We start from the raw sequence: 17,770 nt of genomic DNA on the forward strand, positions 1-17,770 counted from the left end.
GTTTAAAGCAGAACTCCGGACAAATTTTGTTTCCATGTCCTTGTTGCTGATCTCCTACATTCACCTACTTTGCCATCCATGTTCTTCTGAGCTCTGTAGTTCCCCTGTAATAGGCTGCTGAACTTGCTGAAAAAAACCTTTATTGCCTGTTGACTTCCTGTTTGTAAATCCGCTGGCTGCTTTCCCTCTCCTGAGCTCAGCCAGCGGTCTGACAAAAACAATATATTACCCAATTTCTTGGCCAGATATAACATTTGATGTTTCTGCCTTGAATCTAGATACCAAACATGTCAAGGTGTAAAAGTCGCATGTGCTTGTGAAATGGTGACAAACTTCAGTACCAAAAATTGCCCATAGGTGACGCTTTTAAAAGTCTTTCCAGATCATCAGTTTAATGCCGCGTACACACGACCGTTTTTCATGTCATGGAAATATTTTTTTTTCTCGACATGATTCCTCTCAAGCCTGCCTTGCATACACACGATCGTGATAAAAAATGCTCGAGCAAAGCACGGTGACGTATAACACATACAACGGCACTATAAAGGGGAAGTTCTATTCGAATGGCGCCACCCTTTGGGTTGATTATGCTAATTTCCCATCTCATAACTTGCTTCTGAGCATGCACGTTTTTTTACCCATCCTTAAAGCCTACAAACGACCATTTTTCACGACGGGAAAAACGACGACGTGAAAAGCGATGAGAAAAAATAGAGCATGTTCTAAATGCTAGAAAAATGCTCTGGAGCCTGCACACGACCGTTCTTAATGACCAATTTAAAAAAATTGCATTTTTCTCGTCATGAAAACCGGTCGCGTGTACGCGGCATAAGAAGTTCTCCATGAATGATGTCCCTAGAGTCATTCCTCTCCCTCTGGTGTGTGCAGCGATATGTGTGGTGTGATTGTTGTTTTCCTACATAACCGCACCTGAAGCTGCCATTTGCATGATGTGCATGTATGTGGGAACTGGGGGCTTTAACATTTGTTTTGTGTGTTTTTTCTTTTATTTACAGTGTGTTTTTTATATAAAAAATGTCTTTACTTTCTGCTATAATAAATCCAATAATAAATGTAAAAAAACAATACGCATTCTTCTTAATATTTTTGGTAAAAACATTTCCAATAAGCCTATATTGATTGGTTTGCGCAAAAGTTATAGCGTCTACAAAGTACGGGAAGATTTAGGGACCTTTTCTTTATTAGTAATGATGGGGATCAGCGATTATTTATTATTTTTTAAGCAGGACTGCGACATTGCAGCGGACAAATCTGACCCTAAGTCACACTTTTTGGGGACCAGAGACACCAATACAGTGATCAGTGCTAAAAAACGGATCACTGTATAAATGGCACTGGCAGGAGGGGTTAACACTAGCGGTGATCAAAGGGTTAAGTGTTCCCTAGGGAGGTGCTTTCTATCTGTGAGGGTATAAGCTATAGTTTAGCTGCTTCATTGAATCTTCTTAGAGCATTCGACAGACACCATAAGTCTTCAATTGAAAGATTCAACCTTAATTAATTCGTAATTTTGGACGAATGCATTTTTTAACGAAACAAAATAAATAAAAATGAATTTCCAGAGTAACAAAATAAATACATTTTTCAGACGAAAACAAAATTCCAAAACAAAATATTGAAGTGTGCACATGTCTATAAAATACCTTCCTGCACTTTTCTGTTCTTCCTGCAGGCAAAAGGATCTATTTCCAGGGTACCAAAAATTGCCCTCGGATAGAAAAACATCTCACCGTTTATCTCCCCCCCCTCCCTCCTTGATGGATGGGTTGCCAGCTGAGGAAGTCTGCCTCTACTCTGGTGGGAACCTTTATATCAAGGGTCTTCAAACTACGGCCCTCCAGTTGTTCAGGAACTACAATTCCCATCGTGCCCAGTCATGTCTGTGAATGTCAGTGTGTTACAATGCCTCATGGGATGTGTAGTTCTACAACAGCTGGAGGGCCGTAGTTTGAGAATCCCTGCTTTATATGGACCACTTACATGGGGAGCAGTCTGACTTCCTTCCACCCCAGGATCTCCAGGGTCAGACTCAAGAGGCTTTGGGACCTGTTACCCCCTGGTGGTTTATGTACGCCACCATCGTAGCATTGTCTGAGAGGATCTTGACTTTACTGCTGCCCTTGAACGGCCCTAGGGCCTGCCTTATGGCCAGGAGTTCTCTACAGTTGGAAGAAGTTGCCCCCAGAAACAAACTCCCTGGCCTTTGGTCCTGTAAGATCTCCAGATGGGGAGGGGGACACCTTCCCATCTAGGGAGGAGAGCAGGAAGAACTGAAGCTCCTTGGAGTCAAGCTGTGCATATGTCACAGCGGTATACATACCGTCATTAATCCGAGCCCTCTAATGATGTGCCTCCTGGAGCACTCTGCAAGGCCGATCAGTGCAGAGACTGCCCCTGATACCTTCTCCATCTTATCTTGAGGCAGAAAGAGCATCTGGATCCTGGAGTCCACCTGCACATTCCCGGGCAGCTTCTATGTCCAAATTGACATGAATGGGACTGGCTGCATGGGATGTACAGAACACCTGTGTACCCCTCCGCAGCTAAACACGACAAGTAGTATGTCCCACATGAACGAGGCCTTAGGCTTTGTTTAGACTTGCATGGGGAATGACCAGTTGAGCTGCGTTTCTCCCGCCTGCCAACCAGGTCCCCTTAAGCTGCAATGGGCAGTGGATGGAGATGTTTACATGATGGGGCCGTGGTGCTTTGTGCCTGTGACAATGTTGTCCTGACTTGCAGCAATGTCGCCCACCGAACGCTACACATTCAAATCAATGGGGAAGCGCTGCAAACACCCCGCAACTGTGTGATTGGATGCATTTGTTGAAAACAATGTGTTATAAACAAGCGGTGAGGAGACATCGGATCTCTTCTTCATCACCTGTCAGGATCCTCTGGAGTGTAACCTCGGACTTCAGAGAGAAGGGAGATCAGAAGCATGTCTACATCTACCTTTACTATGAGTCTTATTTTATTTTTATTTTTTTGCACAAGTATCATTTTATTTTATTTTTACATTTTTTGGGAGGGGGGCTTTGGAGAGATATCTGGGGTCTAATCAGACCTCTAATGTCTCTTATTTGAGACAGAGAAAGTGACTGAAGACGGAGTTCCTTCCCTTTCTCTGCAGGCTCAGCTGCAATACATAGGAATGAATAGAAGTCTCTGCAGAGAGGATCCCATCCATTCATAAACTGAGGCATAGTAATCACACGCTGTACCTGTGCCCACCAGGTGTATTATAACGCCAGCATTGCACACACAGGGGCCGGACCCCCCATGTACAAGGGACCTAAGACATACAATCAGCTTGTCACCCATTCCACCAGACTCCTACAACTGGAAGATTACATTTTTGGGGGGATGTTGTAGAAGAACCCAGACCACGCTATTGTGCGGTGAGAATAGAATCCAACTTTATTAATCATATATATGTGACACTTTAACAACAGAAGAAAAGAGATCGATTGTTTATATTGTAAAGATATATTTATACCATTTATATCATCTGTGCTAAGAAACTGATTAAAATATGACACGCCTCTCATTAATACCAGCCCCGCCCACTTATGGAACCCTCTAAACATCCCAATCCCTGTAAATTCCCAGAAGACACTTTAATCTTTTATCCATAACAAGCTGATTGGGTACAAGAGAACCCAGAGCCCCTCCTGCTCATTCCCACCCAACAAGTCCATGTCACCATCTACAAGGTTAGAGGACCTGAAGGAGAACAAGACCATGACCACCAGGACCATCACCTGACTGAAGCCATGCTCACATTTCTTTCTAATGCTGCTTCTATGGTCTCCTCAGATACAGGCCATCAACCCCCCTATACTGTGTGATAGAAATACAATTAAGCAAAACAAAGTGAAAAAAATGAAAGCAACACACTGTAAGGAAAAAGAAAAAATACACAAAACAGATTTTAAACCTCAATTCCCACATACATGCACATCATGCAAATGTCGGCTTCAGGTGCGGTTATGTAGGAAAACAACAATCACACCACACAATTTACATATCGCTGCACACACCAGAGTGAGAGGAACGACTCTAGAGACATCATTCATGAGAGAAACATCAGCAATGTATACAATTATTATGACAACTATAGTAACAACTAATGGCTTAAGAAGAAAATCATGTGGGGCCCACACACGATCGGTTTGTCTGATGAAAATGAACCGATGGACCGTTTTCATCGGACAAACCGATCGTGTGTGGGCCCCACCGGTTTGTTTTCCATCGGTGAAAAAAAATAGAACATGTTTTAAAAATTTTCTATGGATAAAAAACTGATAGAAAAAAACGATCGTCTGTGTGGAACTCCATCGGTCAAAAATCCACACATGCTCAGAATCAAGTCGACGCATGCTCGGAAGCATTGAACTTCATTTTTCTCAGCACGTCGTAGTGTTTTACGTCACAGCGTTGGACACGGTGGGATTTTTGACTGATGGTGTGTAGGCAAGACTGATGAAAGTCAGCTTCATCGGATATCCGACGGAAAAATCCATCGGATTAGATTCCATCAGATATCCGATCGTGTGTACAGGGCATTAGATAGATTATAAGTAAGACATAAGCCCCCCGTCCCGATGAGCTTGCGCGCAGAAGCGAACGCATACGCGAGTAGCGCTTGCATATGAAAACGGTGTTCAAATCACACAAGTAAAGTATCGCCGCGATCGTTAGAGCGAGAGCAATAATTCTAGCCCTAGGCCTACTCTGTAGCTCAAAAAATGCAATCTCTAGAATTTTTTAAACATCGCCTATCGAGATTTTTAAGGGTAAAAGTTGGACGCCATGCCACGAGCGGGCGCAATTTTTAAGCGTGACATGTTGGGTATCATTTTACTCGGCGTAACATTATCTTTCACAATATATAAAAAAATTGGGCCAAATTTATTGTTGTCTTATTTTTTAATTCAAAAAAGTGATTTTTTTCCAAAAAAAGTGCGCTTGTAAGACCGCTGCGCAAATACGGTGTGACAAAAAGTATTGGAATGACCACTATTTTATTCTCTAGGGTGTTAGAAAAAAATATATATAATGTTTGGGGGTTTTAAGTAATTTTCTAGCAGAAAAAACTGTTTTAGTCTTGCAAACACCAAATCTGAAAAACACCTATGGTCTGGAAGTGGTTAAGGAGAGATGCGGGGTCAATAAGACCTCCCCCTCCCCCCACATCTCTCCTCCAGGCTGGAAAGAATGATATTGTGAAAAAAATCACAGATTTCATTCTTACTAGCCGCAATTGCGTTTTTTTTACTTACGGGTACCCAGGCGTGACGTCATCACATCGCGCCCAGGCCTCCGACAGTTATAGAGATGACTGGTGACCATCTGGTCACCAGTCATCTCTATGCTTCACATGCGGCGGATGGTGATCATTTCTCCGGGCCCCCGATGGCACGGACCCGATGGCACGGAAGCGCCCGGAGAAGCACCGGATGGCGGCGGGAGGGGGGATGTCCCCTCCCGCCGCCTATAAGAACGCTATGATCATTCTTACGGTGTGCAGGATCGCCGCCGGAAGAAAATGATATCTGAATGATGCCTCTAGGTGCAGGCATCATTCCGATATCCCCACACAAAGTACAGGACGTCATTATGACGCCCACCCAGGGTAAGAGATCCCCTTTTTGGACGTCATATGATGGCGTGCGGTTTGAAGTGGTTAAACCACCAAATAAATAAGAACTGACAGTTGTAAGCACCCCAATCCGTGTTAAATGGTGTTTCTTAACCTCTCCAACTGCCATTTTTACCAAATAGCTTGGCCTTCTACAGGAAGTAGGTTAAACAGATCTGCTGGGAGGATCGACAGGTAATAAAACTGTTACAAGAGGAGACTCGGAAATACAAAAACTTCTATGCTAACGACAGATTGCACCATTTATGTAATTATTGATTGTGCCCATGGTAGTGCCAATGTCCTAATGTTTCCAGAGACAAGAAGTTCTCTTTGAAAACTTTACCCCAAAAAGAGATCTGTCCATTCAGGATCATTAAAGGAGCTGTAAAGGAATTTTTATTTTTGCTGAAATGCCTGTTTACAGGGTATAGAGACATAATAGTTAACGGATTCCTTTTAAAAACGTTTAAAAATAGATAAAAATCAATCATATAATGTACCTGTAGTTTCTAGTTTCGTTTTTCCATGCGGTTTCCTGCTTCTGTGATGCACAGAGCCACAGAGCCAATACAGGGCAGTGATGGTTTTAGACACACAGGCCCGGATTCACATACATTGGCGCATAGTTATGCCGATGTAGCGCAGAGCGGCGAGCACAGTATTCACAAAGCACTTGCCCCCAAATCTACGCTGGGTTTTCTCGACGTAAGCCAGCGTAGGTGGAAGTGGGCGTGAGCCATGCTAATGAGGCGTGACCCCATGCAAATGGTGGGACGAGCGCTATTAAAGATACGAATAACGAACAGCGCATTCTCAGAATCACGTCGGAACGAATGCCTAAGATACGTCGAATAACTGCCTACGACGTGAACGTAACCTACGCCCAGCCCTATTCACGTACTACGCAAACTACGTAAAATACGACGGCTGTGTTCCCTGGTGCAGCCATTTGCATGGATGCTGCTGACTTACACCTGCTTTATGAGGCTTAACTTTACGCCGGACGTACGACTTACGTAAACCGCGTATATTAATGCGCCGGGCACAAGTACATTCGTGAATCGACGTATCTCACTCATTTGCATATTCGAATCGTAAAACAATGGAAGCGCCCCATGCGGCCAGCGTAAATATGCGCCCACGATACGACGGCGTAGGAAAGTTACGTTGGTCGAAAGAAGCCTATTTTTAGGCGTATCTTGGTTTCTGGTTCGGCGCATAGACACATTTGTACTTATGGCGGCGTATCTCGAGATACGTCGGCATAAGTGCTTTGTGAATCCGGGCCAGAGTAATCACACCTCCTTGATTAGTCACCACAGAGAGAAAGCTCCCAGTACTGTGGTCATCAGGAAACAGACAACCAGGAAGTGTGGAGATCAGAGAAGGATTACAGCAACTTGAGAGCAAAAACTAACAATGAGGACATGAAAACAGCACTGCATTAAGGTTACATAGTTACATAGTTAGTCAGGTTGAAAAAAGACACAAGTCCATCCAGTTCAACCTCAAAAAAATAAACAAACAAAATAAAAAACACAATACAATCCTATACACCCAACTTCATACCCACAGTTGATCCAGAGGAAGGCAAAAAACCCCAGCAGAGCATGATCCAATTTGCTACAGCAGGGGAAAAAATTCCTTCCTGATCCCCCGAGAGGCAATCGGATTTACCCTGGATCAACTTTACCTACAAATCTTAGTACTCAGTTATTTTATGTACATTTAGGAAAGAATCCAGGCCTTTCTTAAAGCAATCTACTGAGCTGGCCAGAACCACCTCTGGAGGGAGTCTGGCCAGGTAAAGGAAGCTATTAAGATAAAAACAAAGGAGTAGATTCAGATATAATCGTCTATCTGTATGCCCGGCGTAACGTATCTCAGATACGTTACGCCGCCGTAATTTAGGGCGCAAGTTCTGTATTCAGAAAGAACTTGCGCCCTTAGTTACAGCGGCGTAATGTATCTGTGTCGGCGTAAGCCCGCCTAATTCAAATGTGGATGATGTGGGTGTGTTTTATGTATATTATCTGTGACCCCGCGTATTTGACGTTTTTTACGAATCCCAGTGCGCATGCTCGAAATTCCGCCACAAATCGTCATTGCTTTTGACGTGAACGTAAATTACGTCCAGCCCTATTCGTAAATGACTTACGCAAACGACGTAAAATTTTCAAAACTCGACGCGGGAACGACGGCCATACTTAACATAGGATACACCTCATATAACAGGGCTAACTATACGCCGAAAAAAAGTCCAACGTAAACGACGTAAAAAAATGCGCCGGCCGGACGTACGTTTCTGAATCGGCGTATCTAGCTCATTTGCATATTCCTCGCGTAAATCTTTGGAAGCGCCACCTAGCGTCCATCGTAAATATGCAGCCTAAGGCCCCGTACACACCATAGAATCCATCCGCTGAAAAATCTCAGCGGATTGGTTTCAGCGGATAGATTCTATGGTGTGTACGATCCAGCGGATCTGTTTCCGCGGATATTTCTCCCCTGGGATGGATTTCCAGCGGATATAAATTTGAAGACATGCTTTCAAATCTATCCGCTTGAATCCATCCCAACGGATTGATCCGCTGGTCTGTATAGACTCACCGGATCAATCCGTCCGAAGGGATCCCCCGCATGCGTCGTAATGATTCGACGCATGCGTGGAATTCCTTATATGACAGCGTCGCGCTCATCGCCGCGTCATCATCGCGGCGACGGCGCTACATGTCATCGCGAGGGGATTTCGGCGCGGATTTCGATCCTATGGTGAGTACACTCCATCGGATCCAAATCCGCTGAAATCCTCGAGAGGATTTATCCGCGGAAACGGTCCGCTGGACTGGCCTTAGGCCCCATACACACGATAGAATCCATCCGCTGAAAAATCCCAGCGAATGGGTTTCAGCGGATAGATCCTATGGTGTGTACGATCCAGCGGATCTGTTTCCGCGGATATTTATCCCCTGGGATGGATTTCCAGCGGATAAATATCCGCTGGAATCCATCCCAACGGATGGATCCGCTGGTCTGTACAGACTCACCGGATCCATCCGTCCGAAGGGATCCCCCGCATGCGTCGTAATGATTCGACGCATGCGTGGAATTCCTTATATGACAGCGTCGCGCATGTCGCCGCGTCATAATCGCATGGAAATCCGCGCCGAAATCCTCTGGCGATGACGTGTCGCGCCGTCGCCGCGATTATGACGCGGCGACGTGCGTGACGCTGTCATATAAGGAATTCCACGCATGCGTCGAATCATTACGACGCATGCGGGGGATCCCTTCGGACGGATGGATCCGGTGAGTCTGTACAGACCAGCGGATCAATCCGTTGGGATGGATTCAAGCGGATAGATTTGATAGCATGTCAGCAAATATTTATCTGCTGGAATCCATCCCAGGGGAGAAATATCCGCGGAAACAGATCCGCTGGATCATACACACCATAGGATCTATCCACTGAAACCCATTCGCTGGGATTTTTCAGCGGATGGATTCTATCGTGTGTATGGGGCCATAGGGTCAGATTTGTCTGCTGCAATGTCGCAGTCCTGCTTAGAAAATAAAAATAAATAAAAAAAATTAAAAAACGCTAATCCCCATCATTACTAATAAAGAAAAAGTCCCTAAATCTTTCCCCTACTTTGTAGACGCTATGGCCTAGATTCACGTAGGGCAGCTTTACGTTGAGTGGGCGTAGCGTATCTTATTTACGCTACGCCGCCGCAACTTAGAGAGGCAAGTGCTGTATTCACAAAGCACTTGCGTCCTAAGTTATGGCGGCGTAGCGAAAATGGGCCGGCGTAAGCGCGCGTATTTCAAAGTAGGCAGGTCGTGGGCGTGTTGTATTTAAATGAGGCTTGACCCCATGTAGATGCATGGCCGAATGAACGGCGCATGCTCAGTATCACGTCGTATTTACGCCCAAAGATACGCCGGCTCAATGCCTGTGACGTGAACGTAACCTACGCACAGCCCTATTCACGTACGACTTACATAAACGACGTAAAAGGATACGCTTGTTCCGACGTCCATACCTTGCATGGGCTACGGCACCTACAGACCAGCTTTAACTTTACGCCGGCATATGTCTTACGTAAACGGCGTAACTAATTGCGACGGGCGTACGTACGTTCGTGAATCGGCATATCTAGCTCATTTACATATTCAACGCGGAAATCAACGGAAGCGCCACCTAGCGGCCAGCGTAAATATTGCACCCAAGAAACGACGGCGTATGAGACTTACGCCGCTCGTATCTTGGCAGAATTTATGCGCAACTGATTCTAAGAATCAGGCACATAGATACGACGGCGGCCATTCGGACTTACGACGGCGTATCTGGAGATACGCCGTTGTAAGTCTTTAAGAATCTGGGCCTATAACTTTTGCACAAACCAATTGATATACGCTTATTGGAAATGTTTTTACCAAAAATATGAAGAAGAATGCGTATTGTTTTTTTACATTTATTATTGGATTTATTATAGCAGAAAGTAAAGACATTTTTTATATAAAAAACACACTGTAAATAAAAGAAAGAACACACAAAACAAATGTTAAAGCCCCCAGTTCCCACATACATGCACATCATGCAAATGGCAGCTTCAGGTGCGGTTATGTAGGAAAACAACAATCACACCACACATATCGCTGCACACACCAGAGGGAGAGGAATGACTCTAGGGACATCATTCATGGAGAACTTCTTATGCCGCGTACACACGACCATTTTTCACGACGAAAAAAAATGCAATTTTTTTAATTGGTCGTTAAAAATAATTGTGTGCAGGCTCCAGAGGATTTTTCTAGTCGAGAAAAATGGGCATTAAAAATTTAGAACATGCTCTATTTTTTCTCGTCGTGAAAAACAGTCGTGTGTACGATTTAACGACGGGGAAAAAACGCACATGCTCAGAAGCAAGTTTTGAGATGGGAAATTAGCATAATCAACCCAAAGGGTGGCGCCATTCGAATAGAACTTCCCCTTTATAGTGCCATCATCCGTGTTGTACGTCACCGCGCGATGCGCGAGCATTTTTTATCACGATCGTGTGTATGCAAGGCAGGCTTGAGAGGAATCACGTCGAGAAAAACTTTTTTTTTTCCATGACATGAAAAACGGTCGTGTGTACGCGGCATTAAACTGATGATCTGGAAAGACTTTTAAAAGCGTCACCTATGGGCAATTTTTGGTACTGAAGTTTGTCACCATTTCACAAGCACATGCGACTTTTACACCTTGACATGTTTGGTATCTAGATTCAAGGCAGAAACATCAAATGTTATATCTGGCCAAGAAATTGGGTGATATATTGTATTTGTGTGACCTAAAATTACCTTTAATGTAGTTTTACAGAAAATATGCATTTGATAAACAGCTGCGCTAATATCCTGTGACATAAAAAAAGCAAATACCACCATTTTATTCTCTAGGGTCTCTGTTTTCAGAAAATAAACAATGTTTGGGGGTTTTAAGTAATCATCTGGCCTAAAATGTGAATTTATCCATGTGCATGAAAAGACAAAAGCAACTCTGGCAGTGAAAGAAACAACATCAGCAATGTATAAAATTATTATGAAAACTATAATAACAACTAATGGCTTAAGAAGAAAACCCACCATATTACTCAACCGAGTTCCAACTCAACCCCTCCAAGAAAATGGACCCCACTTCCTCCCACCCAGGTGCCGGTTGGATCTCCTTTACCTTGTGTAGATATCTCCTTCTGAGATCCTCATGATATAAAACAAATGTACAACACTCTCTATGTGACACCAGTGCCACATAGAATGTCAGGGACCACCATGTCAGGGACCACCATGTCAGGGGCCACCATGTCAGGGGCCACCATGTCAGGGACCACCAGTGCAGAGGGGGATTATTATCAGTTATTACTTGTATATACACAGCAGGGATCTCCCGCAGTGTCTGATATTGTTATATGAGAACGCTGAGCGATGATGCCCCGCCCCCACTGTTATTATGATTGACAGCGCACCGTTCTTATAACTTCAGGGGTGGGACATCAGCATTGGTGTGATTGTATATTAACACTGGAATCAAATCTGAATGCCTATTTATATAGTAGGGGTAAATAAGCAGTTAGTCATGGAAAATTCAACCAGAAACTTCTGTAACTAAATAAAAGGTGTAACACAGTATAACAGATATAGAACTAGAACAGTAACAGATGTGCACAGCACACAACAACCTGTAGGGGTGGAATCAAGGTGAATATACGCCCTTGCCGGATCCAGTGTATTTAAGGAACCGACGGTTAAAGTAATAAGTGTACTCAGTTCTTATCCGGAGCCCTATTGCGTGGTGTTGGTGGACGAGGTTGGGATCTCAAGTGCCCTGCAGCATCATTTGGAAGAGGAAGGAACCCCCAATTGGTCAGGATTTTATACCCTTCCTTAGGCGTAAGGATGGGTATGGATTGTTGCTTGTAGGTGACCAGCAATTTGGTGGGGAAGCCCCATTTGTAGATAATTTTACGTTCCTGGAGAATGGAAGTGATCGGATTGAATGCTTTGCGCATCTCCATAGTTGCTTTCGATAGATCACTGAACATCAGAACATTGGCGTACGGTGCCGGTAGAGGTCTGGTGGTTCTGGCAGCTTGGAGAATTTGGTCTTTCACATGAAAATAGTGTATTCTTGCCAGAATATCTCTCGGGGTGTCTGGAGGGAGGTGTGCAGGTTTTGAGATTCTATGGGCCCGATCAATTGTTAGATCTCTATCGTTTAAATGAGGAAGTAAGGTAGAGAACAATTGCTGCAAATATTGGGTAATCTCATTAGGCTTAACCGTCTCGGGCACACCTCTAAATTTGATGTTATTGCGCCTTGAGCGGTCCTCCAAGTCTGCTAATTTCAATTTTATGTGGCGAATTTCTGATGTGTGGTGATCATGTGCATCTAACAGTTCGTTATGCGCTGTAGCATGGTCATGCATAGTATCTTCCAATGCATCAGCTCTTTCTTCTAGGCAATCCACCCTGTCATGCAACTGAGACATAGATAATTGCAAATCCCTATGTAGATCTTTTTGCAAGGTTAACAGCATTGATTTCAACATAGCTTCCGATACAGGATTGTCTGACACAGGGATGGACGCTAAAGCTGGAACGATGTCAGTGTCTGACACAGCATTAGGGGCATTAGCCCATAGCTGCCTCTTAGGCAGGGGTTCCTTGATGGGGGAGAGCGCAGGGGATGATGCCAGTCTCTTACCTCTTTCTGCGGTGTGCAGTAAGGGAGGGTTGTTGGGTAAAGGCATGGTGTCCATGTCCTCCCTCAGATCCTCTCCGGGAGGTAAAGCGCGGGGATCCACCGTGGAGATGCTATGCATCTCATTGCTGGAGCGGGGCGGAGTGCTTCTCCTGTTCCCGGCCTCGGCGCCATCTTGATTTTTTTGCATGGCCGCGCTCGAGAAATAATCCGTCAGACGGCGGGGAGCTGGCGGTTTATACCGCTTCTGGGGCATGCCCGGGGAGGTCCTGAGCTGTTTCTCTGCTTGTGCGGGCGAAGTGCGGGTCGGTTAGTTGCCGCGAGTTGCTACGGATCCAAGCAGCGGAGCGGAGCTAAGGACTCAAGCTTCCATCCGAGTCCGCAGCAGGCCACGCCCTTGGTGTGATTGTATATTATACCTGACACAGTGGGATATCCCTGCTGTGTCATACAATTACTGATGATAATCCCGCTCTGCACAGAGATAGCAGGCAGGGGCGGGGGTGGTGCAGGGGGGCGGGAATAGAGTAAAGGGGGATGGAGTGGAGGTGAAGTGGAGGGGCAGTGACTGGCAGGAGCAGAGGAGGGAGGATAGAGGAGAAGGAGGGCACCTCCTCCATGAGCGGCACAGACTGGGGGCTGTGAGACCCCCTCTGCCCACAACATGTCTGCTTCCTCCTGCTCGGCTTTCAGAGGACTACAAGGGGGTGTGTCAGACCGCTGGCTGAGCTCAGGAGAGGGAAAGCAGCCAGCGGACTTACAAACAGGAAGTCAGCAGGCAATAAAGTTTTTTCAGCAAGTTCAGCAGCCTATTACAGGGGAACTACAGAGCTCAGAAGAACATGGATGGCAGAGTGGGTGAATGTAGGAGATCAGCAACAAGGACATGGAAACAAAATTTGGCCGGAGTTCTGCTTTAAGGTTTAAACCACCATATGAATGAAAACTGACAGTTGCAAGAACCCCCGTCAGTGTTATATGGTGTTTCCCATCCCCTCCAACTGTTATTTTTGACAAATAGCTTGGCCTTCTACAGGAAGTGGAAGAAAACAGATCTACTGGGAGGGTCAACAGGTAATAAAAATGTTACAAGGGGAAACTCGGAAAAACAAAAACATCTACGCGAATAACAGATTGCACCATTTATGGAATTAGTTACACTTTAGTGCCAACATCATAACATTTCCAGGGATAAGAAGTGTTCTTTACAAACTTTACCCCAAAAAGAGATCTGTCCAATCAGAGTCATTAAAGTGAACCCCATTCAGAGGAATTTCAGCCTCCTAGTGAAAGTATGAGTACTGTTGAATGAATCCCATAAACAGCAGCAGCTCAGTGTTGGAAGTCCTACACCAGCTTGGGAAGTTGCTTTCTCACTGAACAGAGACTTCTCCCTGGCTGGTGTCCCAACTACAGACCTGCCTGTAAAGCTGTCATCTATGAGAGGAAAGGAAACACGGAAAGGAAGCATTGATGGTGAAGAGGGAGGGGGGACATGTAATGGGAGGTGTGGACAAGGTGGGCTTAGCTGGGGCCCTCAAGCCTGGCTGATGAAGTATCAACAGTCAGAAGAATTTGGAATGAGCTTTCATAATTTGGAAGGTTCGGCAAGATGCCACTTGACCACTAGTCTTTGTACGGCGGCAGTGTTGGTCATGTATTAGCTCAGGATCTGTCAATGAAGAAAACATTTGGGATCACAGCTCAGTTAGTGAATGATGAAATACATTACATGTTCAGACAAAGCTCCATGAAAAAAAGGTAAACAGGGAGTTGCGGTGGCTCAACGCGATTGGCACTGCGCTGACAAGCCATTCACCTCTGCAGCTAGGGGTTCGGATCCCGGTCTCGGCTACATGTGAATTGAGTTTGGTGGTCTCAGCCCAGCTCCCGGTGGGTGTGCTATGCAAGGTAAGCCTGCGCTTAGTATGCCCACCCCCCTCCCACAAAAAAAATACCACACTTACACATACTCGAAATTGGGGTATAATGCACGCACTTTGACCACGCGGTCTCTAAAAGAGAGGCGAAGGACTAACGGGGCTGATTGAGCGGGCTAGATCCTCTCACTCCCTTATAGGGAGTCCCTCTGCCCCGTTGGGCTTCAAAGCTGAGCAGGTAGGGCGGGCTGTGTAGGAGGACCCCCTCACACACCCACTATTGCCACCCGGGGCATGGAGAAAGGTGGCAGATTGCCTCTGGCACCACTGCCTACTCCCAACTCCTGCGGTCTGGCTCCTCTCTCGAGTACACGCACAAAAAAAAAAAAAAAGGTAAACATGAGAATAACGATGAAAACATTTCAGTCATGGGTGCTTATCTAAAAAAAAATGTCAAAAGGTAAAATATTTGCAGGCCTTCTAAGTGTGTGTCTGATGGAGATAAGAACTAAACTCAAAGGCCCAGATTCTTAAAGGACTTACGACAGCGCAGCGCCATGTACGCCGTTGTATCTATGCGTCTGATTCTTAGAATCAGTTACGCATAGATATCCATTAGATCCGACAGCCGTCTGCATATTTTTTTTGACCGCTAGGTGGCGCTTCCATCTAATTCCGTGTCGAGTATGCAAATTAGCTAGATACGCAAATTCCCGAACGTACGCGCGTGCGACACAGTAAAGTTACGACGTTTACGTTAGGCTTTTCCCGGCGTATAGTTGCCGCTGCTATATGAGGCGCAGCCAATGTTAAGTATGGCCGTCGCTCCCGCGTCGAAATTTGAAAAAGTTACGTCGTTTGCGTAAGTCGTCCGTGAATGGGGCTGGACGTCATTTACGTTCACATCGAAACCAATGACGTCCTTGCGGCATACTTTGGAGCAATGCACACTGGGAAATTCCACGGACGGCGCATGCGCCGTTACGCAAAAACGTCAATCACATCGGGTCACAGTAGTTTAACAAAGTATTGAGACTGTGTGGGGTAGGGGTTGGGTAATGTACGTTTAATCTGTTGTTATTAAGGATGGAATATTTGTATTGTATTAATAATGAAAATCAATAAAGACATTTTGGGAAAGAAAAAAAAAAGCTTTGTCACATTCAGAGCATTAAAATGGCTTCTCTCCAGTGTGAATCCTCTGGTGTCTGATAAGATTTGACTTCAGTGAAAAAGCTTTGCCACATTCAGAACATTGATATGGTTTCTCTTCAGTGTGAATCCTCTGGTGTCTCATAAGGTGTGTTTTACGTGTAAAAGCTTTGCCACATTCAGAACACTGATATGGTTTCTCTTCAGTGTGAATCCTCTGGTGTGTCATAAGGGTTGACTTATGTGTAAAAGCTTTGCCACATTCAGAACATTGATATGGTTTCTTTTCAGTGTGAATCCTCTGGTGTGTCATAAGGGTTGACTTATGTGTAAAAGCTTTGCCACATTCAGAACATTGATATGGTTTCTTTTCAGTGTGAATGCTCTGGTGTGCCATAAGGGTTGACTTATGTGTAAAAGCTTTGCCACATTCAAAACACTGATATGGTTTCTCTTCAGTGTGAATCCTCTGGTGTGTCATAAGGGTTGACTTACGTGTAAAAGCTTTGCCACATTCAGAACACTGATATGGTTTCTCTTCAGTGTGAATCCTCTGGTGTCTCATAAGGTGTGACTTCTGTGTAAAAGCTTTGCCACATTCAGAACACTGATATGGTTTATCTTCAGTGTGAATCCTCTGGTGTGTCATAAGGGTTGACTTACGTGTAAAAGCTTTGCCACATTCAGAACACTGATATGGTTTCTCTTCAGTGTGAATCCTCTGGTGTCTCATAAGGTGTGACTTCTGTGAAAAAGCTTTGCCACATTCAGAACATGGATATGGCTTTTCTCCAGTGTGAATCCTCTGGTGTGTGATAAGCTGTGACTTCAATGTAAAAGCTTTGTCACATTCAGAACATTGATATGGCTTCTCTCCAGTGTGAACCCTCTGGTGTATGATAAGCTGTGACTTCAATGTAAAAGCTTTGTCACATTCAGAACATGGATATGGCTTCTCTCCAGTGTGAACCCTCTGGTGTATGATAAGCTGTGACTTCAATGTAAAAGCTTTGTCACATTTAGAACATGGATATGGCTTCTCTCCAGTGTGAATCCTCTGGTGTATGATAATCTGTGACTTACATGTAAAAGCTTTGTCACATTCAGAACACTGATATGACTTCACTCCATTATAAATCTTCTGGTGTGTGATACGTTTTGCCTCCATTGTAAATCTTTATTGCATTCCAAACAAGAAATATCTTCTGAAATGACTCCTCTTATATATACATGGGTTGGACTTTACTGTAAAGCCATTGTCACTTCCAGAACACTGAAATGACTTCTCTCCTGTTGTCCTCTGAGGCGGGATCGATGTTGAAGAGAATTCAGAACAACATTTAGAACACGGATATGACTTGTGTCCTGTGTGAATCCTCCAGTGAATTGTGATAAAGACTTTCAGTGACTTCAGACACCCATATGGCTTCACTTCCCATGTGACTTTGTTGTATTGATGAAGACCAACATGATAGAAAACTTGGTTCCTCAATCCACCTGTACAGAAAAAATAAAAAATAAAAGTCAGAATTCTATAAAAAGAGCTGAATAAAGTTGTTTTCTTTTATAACATTCATTATTAAATGTATCAGATATATAGAAACAATATATACAATATTATTTTACTGAGGACAATATCTTATTCCCATTGGCTGTTAAAATGTACATTTTATTACAATTTCCAGCGGGAGAATCTCATTCAGAGAAATGTGCTGCATAGTGACGGAGGAATGTTCTTGGGTTCAGATTTGTGGGGACTTTAGGCAAGACGTCTAAAAATCCAAAAATTGCAGATTTAAATGCAAACCTCATTGAAATCAATAG

The 17,770-nt window shown here is 44.5% G+C and overlaps 2 protein-coding genes and 1 pseudogene across 3 annotated transcripts in view; 2 read left to right on the plus strand and 1 right to left on the minus strand.

Moving 5' to 3' along the window:
* Positions 1 to 17,770, minus strand: part of LOC120926518 — a 574,555-nt pseudogene that overhangs the window by 68,970 nt on the left and 487,815 nt on the right.
* LOC120928403 (zinc finger protein 300-like) overlaps positions 1 to 17,770 on the plus strand; it is a 1,021,177-nt gene that overhangs the window by 38,747 nt on the left and 964,660 nt on the right. The gene's annotated exons all lie outside the window — the stretch shown is intronic.
* Positions 1 to 17,770, plus strand: part of LOC120928413 (zinc finger protein 300-like) — a 46,444-nt gene that overhangs the window by 8,345 nt on the left and 20,329 nt on the right. The gene's annotated exons all lie outside the window — the stretch shown is intronic.

This window comes from Rana temporaria, chromosome 2, assembly GCF_905171775.1.
Source record: "Rana temporaria chromosome 2, aRanTem1.1, whole genome shotgun sequence".
In the NCBI taxonomy this organism is placed as follows: Eukaryota; Metazoa; Chordata; class Amphibia; order Anura; family Ranidae; genus Rana; species Rana temporaria.